Raw genomic sequence first — 8,982 nt, 5'->3', positions numbered from 1 at the left:
GAAACTGTAGGAGAAGACAGTACTACTAGTGAATCAGCAGGCCATCAGGCGTCCCAAAAAAACACTTCTGCATCTGTGCCTGTGGCAGAAGTGAGTGACTTTTCCTCTGAGCCGTTAACCACACCAGCAACCGTATCATCTGCACCAGGCCCAGGCGATATGTCTGAAGTGGATTGGCTAAGTGAGCTAGGGTTTCCTTGTCCCAGAAAGGACACAGAAGTGCAAAGTACAGGAATCCGGGAGGACATTCTTTCAATGGTGCAGGCCTATCTGGATGACTCAACAGCGGTCAATATTACTGAGGACCCATTGGCGTATTGGCATGGGAAAAGAAACATATGGCGAGAGCTCACCAACCTGGCTATCAATTACTTGTCTTGCCCACTCGCAAGCGTGTCTTCAGAACGTGTTTTTAGTTCTGCTGGTGGCATTGTGACTTGCAAAAGGTCCCGCCTCTTGCCCGCAAATGTGGAGCGGCTCACCATGATAAAGATGAACCAGCACTTCATACCACCAGATTACAAAGTACGAGAATGCACGCAGGAAGAAGAGGACACCGACCTACCTGAGGAAAGTTCTCCTCAGTTACCAGAAGTACTACCGACTCAATTTGCAGAGTTTGAGGATGAGCTCTGCTTCCCTGACAGCGAGTTCTGAAAATGAGTCAATGATTCATTAACTTTAACATTAGTCCTTATTCACTTTTATTCCTGTGTGTCTGTCTTTCTTTTTTTAGCAAGTGCTTCATCACATTCACAACAAAACTGTAATCAACCAATCAAACAACAAGCCCATCAGCAGAACTGTCTTGATTTTGATGCCGCAGCATTCCTCAGGTTCACAACAGTTAGTTGACAAGAACTCAGTCCTGGTCGTCTATCCTCCTCCTCCAGACTCACCCTATCCATTTCCCGTAATGCTGATGCCTGGAATCTGCACAATGAAGAAACTTACGTTGACGAGTCCCCTAAAGAGGGACTGTCTGGAAGTAGTGAGTCCTCATTTAAATACATTTTGCTAAGTGTGACTTTTTTGCGTTTGGGTTTACGGGTCTTGGCTGGGCCATTGCTGGCAAGGTCTATTAAGGGATGAAATTGGTTAGGCATTTACTTTGGAAAACATTTGGCCTATTACACGTGAACGTTTAGGCGTTATTATTGCTCGCTTGTCTGTCTTAGGGGTGCTGTCTGTGGGGCTTCTAGGATTTTGGGGTCTGTGAGCACCGCTGCCATATTTCTAATGTTGATTGCTTTTGTTTTGCAGAAAATCCACGCCGGGAAACTCCAGTTGGGGCCCTGCTGCAGAACGCTTTAGGACACTGTGAATTCCAAGTGGAGCCAGCCCTCAAACACAAATTACAGGTAAGATAAGCGTTTGGATGGGAGGTAGTATAATGGAGTATTAGGAGAGGCGAGAGAGTGACAGTGGTACTAGTAGTAAAGTCCTAGGACTCTTCAATTAACAAACTCTGTGACAGGCATTTACTTTGAAAAACATTTGGCCAATTACACGTGAACCAACACGATGACAGTGTTCAGTAAAACGAACTTACTGCAAAACCACCACCCACCAGGCTCAAAAGTAGTAAAAAAAAAGTTATGCTCAGATAAAGTTTGAAAAAGTATATTTTTATATCCCTAACAAAATAATCTCCCACAAGACCCTCCCTAACCCCAACAAATAAATAGTCCATCAAAAGTCCCCAAAAAACCCAACTCCCAATTCCCACCCCCCAAAAGTCACTAAAAAAAGGGCAAGGGACACTCTAGGGATGCGTGGTGTTGTTAACTTTGGCCTCCAGGGCATCATGCCTTAGGGCCAGGGCATCGTATTGCTCCCGGAGGGTGGCGTGATCTAAACGGAGGCCCTCCACCAAATTTTGGTACTCTTTCCATTTCCGGACCTCCGCCTCCAGGTCCGACACTCTGCGGATTGCTCAGCGCAAGCGAGCCTTTACAGTACTGTGAGGTGCAGCCTTTGCTGCTCGGCGGTGGCGTCTGCCAGCACGGCTCCGTTTGGCTGGAGCACTGCGCTGACCGGCAGAACGTGGGGTCACTGAGGAGGATGCAGATGTTATATTGGAAGTACTGGACTGCGTGTCGTCCCCCTTCAGTTCCACCAGCCGCCTATATTGGGCAACAGTTGCATCCAGCCTCTGTTGCCGGGCCAGTACAGCCAGCATACTCATTGTTGGTTTTGTTTTAGTATGACCAACTATATGAAGAAAGAAAGACATAATCTGTAACCAATGCTCTTTAAGAATATGATTAACACAAAATGATTCAGCAGGAAGTTTTGTCACAGTACAACTAGCAACTAGCCAGCGCAGTACAAAAGAAACTATTTAGGCCAATATCATGGGCGTCCGCAGGGATGGGCAAGAGAGGGCGCGATTGTCCCCCCCTGGATCGCAGGTCCATCCAGTGCTGGCCCAGTGACAAATTACAATATGGTAATTACAGCAGGCTGGGACCGACAGACAGATAGAGGCAGAGACAGAGAGAGAGGAAGACAGAAGGAGAGAGAGAGAGAGGGAGGGAGCCAGAGGGTGACAGAGGGAGGATGAGGGAGGGAGACAGAGAGAGAGGGAGGGGGAGAGAGAAAGAAAGATGTGTGTAATGTGTATGCCAGGTCTGGTGGCTCAGTGGACGAAGGCATCCGCTGCAGGGGCATGATTTCAATTTCATGGTCATATTTTTTTTTGTTGCTCTAGATACACCCCCCTCCCCCACCGACCCTGCCCCCTTCGGTGCGGCCCTTGGCCACAAACCACACTATCAATCATGTCAGGAGTAGGACTCAGGAGATGGTGATGATGTTGCACCCCCCCTGGAAACATTTGATAGTATGTTTGTAGTTTATCCAGTGACCGTCTACTCTCTGTAGATACACATCATATGCTATTTAAGAGTCAGATAGTACCATGATCCAGCTTACCTGTACCCGCCACCACCACTGTCTCCTTCCTCACAGTCTGTACTTCTTGGTCCGACTCCTCTTGCGCCGCCTCCTCCCCAGAGTGGTCCTCGGACTCGGAGTCGATCACTATTACCACATCCGAGCTGGCCCCGCCACCAGATGTTCCACCTACAAAGTAGATTTAAGAATGTTAGATTACACCACTCACTAGTAGTTGGTCTAAGTATGAATGAAGAATGTGAAAACAACAGAAAAAGTAATTGACTGTCTACTCTAGTCTAAAGTAAAAATGTCCCTCCTTCCAGGGAAGGCTGTTGTCTTGCTGCATTTTTTTGACATAATTGATGGATGCTTGCTTAATTTTAACACACACCATTTTTCTCTGAACAGACAGAAACTGGACTTCTAAGGACAAGAGCAACATCAACTTCAAACCAGGTGAAAGCTCGGCTCGACCACAAGAAATGTGTTCCATTACTCATCAACTCAGCACCAAGCACTTTTCCATTTCCAACTAACTTTATTTTAATATATGTGTTTACTTAAACTTTTAATAAAGCTTTTAAACTTGAATAGACTCTGTGGTTTTTGGTCCTCCAGACTAGAGTGACTGAGCGAAAGGTTTTGCAATTTTTGCAAGGAGGAGTCCATGCCGCTGACACTACCAGGTTTATACGGTGTGCCAAACACGCCACTCTAAAATATTATTACTCTGGTCTTTGGTGTCCATAGTTCGGTTTGTGGAGAATTGTCCCTGCAACAGTAGTATTATTGATTTTGCTCCTATCTAAACACTATCTCGAAAAAATTAAATTAGGAACGCTTGGACAACAATAGGTCCTCTATATTTAAATGAAAACTTACTGGGGCCAGCAAGGGAGCACTCGCCGCCCTGGCCTGCATCCTCCTCCTTTGGAGCCACTGCATCCGCTTTTTCTGTCCGCTTGCCCCTGGGCGGACCTGACGTACAACATGAAAGAATGAACAGAAAACATTGATGATTGCTGCTTGTCGATGTCCTTGTCAACCAAATCAAACATTTAGAAAGAACAAGAACCAACTATTTCAGTCAAAAAGAGGGCTACAAAGGAAGGACTGCACCTGAGCCTCTACTCTAGGGGCAGATTTACAAGCCCCTTGCAGCTCTTTTGCTCTGTTCTTGCGTCACTTTTGTGACGCAGCGCCACAACAAGAGAGGCGCCATGGTGTGGCGTATATTAACAACGTGACGCATATGGGAGATGCATCCCATTCTAAAGCCCTGCGCCATAAGGGAGCGTTCCAGCGCAAGGGAGGGTGTTCCTGCGTAGGAACGCATGCTAAAAGTGGCTATGGGGAATATATAAAATTTCAATCAGTCATTTAGGACAATGATGCGTCACTGAAACCCTGCGCCTGCATGAAGCAGACTTACGGCTTGACGCAGCATTGCTGGAGCTGTGCCATCGTTGCAACGCAACTCCATCAATGAGCCGCCTTTATGGCACCGATGCGTAACACTTCGGTGACGTTTTGGGACCATGGTGTGCCGCATTGTAAATACGGCGCACCATGGGTGGTGCTGGCGTGCCGCACACTTTGCAGGGATGCGCAGGTAATTGCTAATCTGACACTTAGGGGCATACTTACGAGTTCTGAGCTGGACACCTCCAGATGTGCACCAGAACAAATGCGTAACGCAAAACTAACCTTGCGTCACGGCAGATGCGCCGCAATTACAATGCGGCAAACCCTGGCGCAAGGGTAGGCAGATGCGTGACGCATCTCGTGACGAAAGAGGGGCGCATCTCTAGAGTCGCGTCGCGGGCGCGATGCAACTATAGCAATGCTCAGGGCTGCCCAATACTCAACATACCGCATCAGTCCTTACGCCTGCTTCAAGCAAGCAGGCATAAAGAATTGACGTAGCAGCGTCGCGGAAGTGCCTGCGTTAAATCTTGTAGATTTCACGCAGGCACTTTTGCGAGGCGCACAGCTGCCTGACCGCCACCCCCTACGCCCCACCCCCCCCCTTGCGTGGGAACGCACCCTTTGTGTCTAGCATTACGCAGTTCTGTAAAGTACACTCATACATTACTCAGCACAATTAAATGAACACAAAATAGAAAACAAATAAGCAGTGGCACCGCCACAGAGAAGGAGAACAGTGCACCTGAAATGCACAGAAGATTTTGAAATATTAATTTACCTCTCCTATGATATCAATGTAATCAGCAGCATTATTGCTCTTTGTAAAAAAGTTAAAGCAAACATTTGCAATATAACACAGTCACACAGAGCAGGAGAAAAAAAAGAGTAGTGAGTGATGAAAAAATTGCTACTACTACTCACCAAGCCCGGGGACCTCCACTCCCAGCAGGTCTAGCAGGTCACGCTCCCGGTCCAGAATATCGGTCCAGCGGTGGGTCACTTGATTGTAGGTCCGCTGGACCCCCGTGATGTCAAAAAGGGCCCGGCACACCTGCCCCCACCGCTTCCGTCGCTCCTGGCTGTTGGTATAACCAGCAGCGATCCTGCCGCCTGCCCCGATGGTCCTGGGGAGACGGCGCTGCACATAAAAAACGAGTGAGCCCACCTCCTCAGGGCTGAAGATCTCCCTGGGCACCACCATTTCCGCCCTCAAACGGCCACACGGGAGCCGGGCACGGGCTGCGGTGCCCGTCTTGGGCAGCTTGACAGCTGTCTTCACCATGTTCTGGGCAGGTGAAAAAGACAAAATGAAAAAGAATAAGAGTAGGGAAGAAGGAAATAAAAGTTTAAAAAAGTAGTTGAAAAGTAAACAAAAGTAGCCTAAAACACAAAAATATAGATCTAGAAAACTAGAGGGATAGAAAAAAAGTTAAATAGATCAAAAAAATATTAAAACAAGCAAAGGATGGCAGAGATATACAGAGGATAGAAACACCATGCCCAGACACATAGGAATGAATGAAAAACAAGATGGCGGCCCGAACACGTGCGTGTAAGTAAGTTCGCACGCGATTTCTCTCGCGAACTCGTGCGAACTTGCATTCGCAAGGCGCTCATTGCGCGAGATTACACATAGCGGGCGGAAACGGAAATACGTCACGCAAACAAAATGGCGGCGCCCATACTCAACCTTGGGGTAACTCGCACGAGTTCGCGGCTTCGCGAATAGGGCGAAATTACCGAAAAACGAGTTTTGCAAAAGCAAAACCAACGAGCAGGTGCAAAAGTTCGAGCTCATCATTTGTAACCATTTCCCTGTAGTGCTTCCTGAAGGGGCCCTCCAGAATCCGGTTGCCTACTTGCAACTATTGTGTGACCCTGCTCTGACAGACACAGAATAGTTACAAGTATGCCATTGCATCCTGTTATTGCAACAAAAAGGAAAGGGAGCAGACAAGCAGGTGCCAGCCTTCATTAATGTCAGTTGGGGCAGGGCAGGTGTTGTTGTTTGCAAAACTTAAAGCACTTAGCAGGTGTGCTTGGCTTTGCCACAATATTGTACACTCACTGGTCAATCAGAGGGTGCTGTGATGACACCGAGGGTGGCATGGGTGTGCCAGCCAGAGGGTGGCATGGGTGAACCAGAGTGCCAGTGTTGACAGAGGATGGCAGTGCTTTGCTTTGCCCCAATTATGTACACTGGTGAACCAGAGGGTGCTGTGATGACACAGAGGGTGACATGGGTGAGCCAGAGGGTGGCATGGGTGACCAAAGAGAGTGCCAGTGGTGACAGAGGGTGGCAGTGATGAAGAAAGCCTTGCAAACAGGCTGGGCACATAGAAACAACAAGTTCGCAAAACTGGCGACCCGACAAGTAAGTTCGCAATTTGCGAAATTGTACAAAACCCTCGCGAACTTGCAGAAACCCGTGCGAACACACACCCCCAAAAAAAATACGCAAATCCGTGAGAATTCGCGGATTTTGCGTATTGTCGCAATCCGCAAATACGCAAATTCGCGGATTGCGAATCCGCAAAATCCGCCCATGCTTACCCATGAGCTGTATCTTAGCAAACGGGTCGCTATACATAGCCTTAATGGCCTTTATAATGTTTGGGCCCAGGCCCCTTTGCTCCAATATCCCCCATAAATATAACCAAGTGACACGGTCGAAGGCCTTTTCGGCATCAAGAAGGATCATGGCGATCCAGCCCCCCGAGGCAGCAAATGCATCAAATAGCGTGATAACACGTCTTACATGGTCCGTTGTTCCATGACCCGAGATAAACCCATGCTGCCAGGGGGAGGCCAGACCGCCAATGACCCTCCCGAGCCTATTAGCCAGGACCTTAGCATATATATTTGTGTTTGCATTCATGAGGGATATTGGGTGATACGACCCAGGGGCATCTTTTGGTTTACCCTTTTTATGAAAGACTATAATATTCGTCTCCTTCCAAGAGCTTGGAATCACTCCTGACCAGATTACCCCATTAAAGAGATCCAATAGTATTGGTGCCAGAATTTCCGAGAGGCATTTGTATACTTCAGTTGGAATATTATCAGGCCCAACAGCCTTGCCCGCAGGTGAATTCTGGAGGGCCACTTTTATTTCATTCAGTTCTAGATCCCTATCCAGAACAGTCCTTTCCTGGAGGGTCAGATTTACGCCAAGATCATCAAACAAAGGATTGCGTAGATCACGCCCGGACTCTTCTTGATACAGATTCTGGTAGTACTCCTTGAAAACCCTTCTGATATCCCCAGGGTCTGTAAACTCATGATTATTCACCTGGATTTTGTCTACCTGATTATTACTAATACCTTGCCTAATCTTCACAGCGAGAAGCTTCCCGGCCTGTTCCCCTGACTCATACATTTTTTCCCTATATATCTGAAAATATCCACAGTTTTCTGTGCCTCTGCCTTATAAATTTCTGCCTTGAAGGCAATAATCCTACATGAGCTCTCGTTTGAATCTCTCCCCTCTATAATCTCCTTCAAGTGTTGTTCCTCTACCTGTACCTGCTGAGCGAGTAGAATATCATGTGCCTCTCGAGCCCTTTTCCTAAGGGTAGCAGAATAACTAATGGCCTCGCCTCTTAGAGCTGCTTTAAACGCATCCCAGACTGAGTTACGAGGGGCACTATATCTATTCGTATCAAAATACCACTGGGCCCAGTTTTTAAGATGACTAACAAATTCTAAATCCAGTAATAATTTCCTTTCAAATGTCCACCTAAAACTGGGGCTAATAACATTAACTATCTCGTATTCTAGGATTAAGGGGACCGGGAAATAAAGACGTAGTCTAGTTTAGTATACTTTTTGTAGGGGCAGTAGAAATAAGTATACCCCGGATTCCCAGGTTCCAGATAGCACCAAACATCCAGCAGATTATATGTGTTTGCTAAGGCTGATATAGCTCTAAACACTTTAGGTTTACGTCCAGCATAACCAGCCTTGTTGGTGAAATCTGCTGAGATATTAAAGTCCCCACAGACAATTAATGGGGATGGCCAAGATAGGAGTTCTACCTCCAGTTTGTCGAATATATCAGGTTCGTCCTGGTTGGATCCATAAACTGCACAAAGAGTGATCCCAATCTTTAATTCGATTATTACCCAACTTCCCCAGGGATCAGATAATACACGGGCGACACCTCCCAAGTTATTTTTAACCAATATAGCAATGCCCCGAACCATAGATGTTTGTGTGGTGCAACCAGTTAGTTCAAAGCCCTTAATATTTAATAGATGTTTCTTAGCCCAGGGGAGGTGCGTTTCCTGAAGACATATAATATCCAAGTGATTCATACCCACAAAATGACCAAGTTTCTGCCTCTTTAGTCCATCATTTAAACCCCCTATATTTATATAGCAAATCCTAAGCTTCCTCATCATTACTTAGTTTAGTTGTTATAACAGCGTGCTTTAAAACAATACCAAAAACTGCAATACACCTGAATCTAGAACATTTTACTTTTTTCCACCCCCTCCCACCTATCCCTCCCCACGAAGTGCCCGGAACCCCCTTCCACCCCACTACCCAACTTTGACCCCCCCACCTCCCCCTCCCAGCAACAGCCAACCCCTCCCTGAGAGCGCTCAGACATGAGTCTGTGCGTGTGATGAATATGTTCCTAGAAGGCAG

General features: G+C 47.0%; 1 long non-coding RNA gene across 1 annotated transcript; it reads left to right on the top strand.

Moving 5' to 3' along the window:
* The first annotated feature begins 652 nt into the window (after positions 1 to 652).
* On the top strand, positions 653 to 3,427 carry LOC144824367 (uncharacterized). Its single transcript, XR_013608918.1, has 3 exons — positions 653 to 991; positions 1,264 to 1,361; positions 3,310 to 3,427. It is a non-coding gene; the product is annotated as an uncharacterized LOC144824367 (long non-coding RNA).
* The last annotated feature ends 5,555 nt before the right edge of the window (positions 3,428 to 8,982 follow it).

Source organism: Lissotriton helveticus, chromosome 3_1 (assembly GCF_964261635.1).
Source record: "Lissotriton helveticus chromosome 3_1, aLisHel1.1, whole genome shotgun sequence".
Lineage (NCBI taxonomy): Eukaryota > Metazoa > Chordata > Amphibia > Caudata > Salamandridae > Lissotriton > Lissotriton helveticus.
This window is presented reverse-complemented; position numbering and strand designations above follow the sequence as displayed.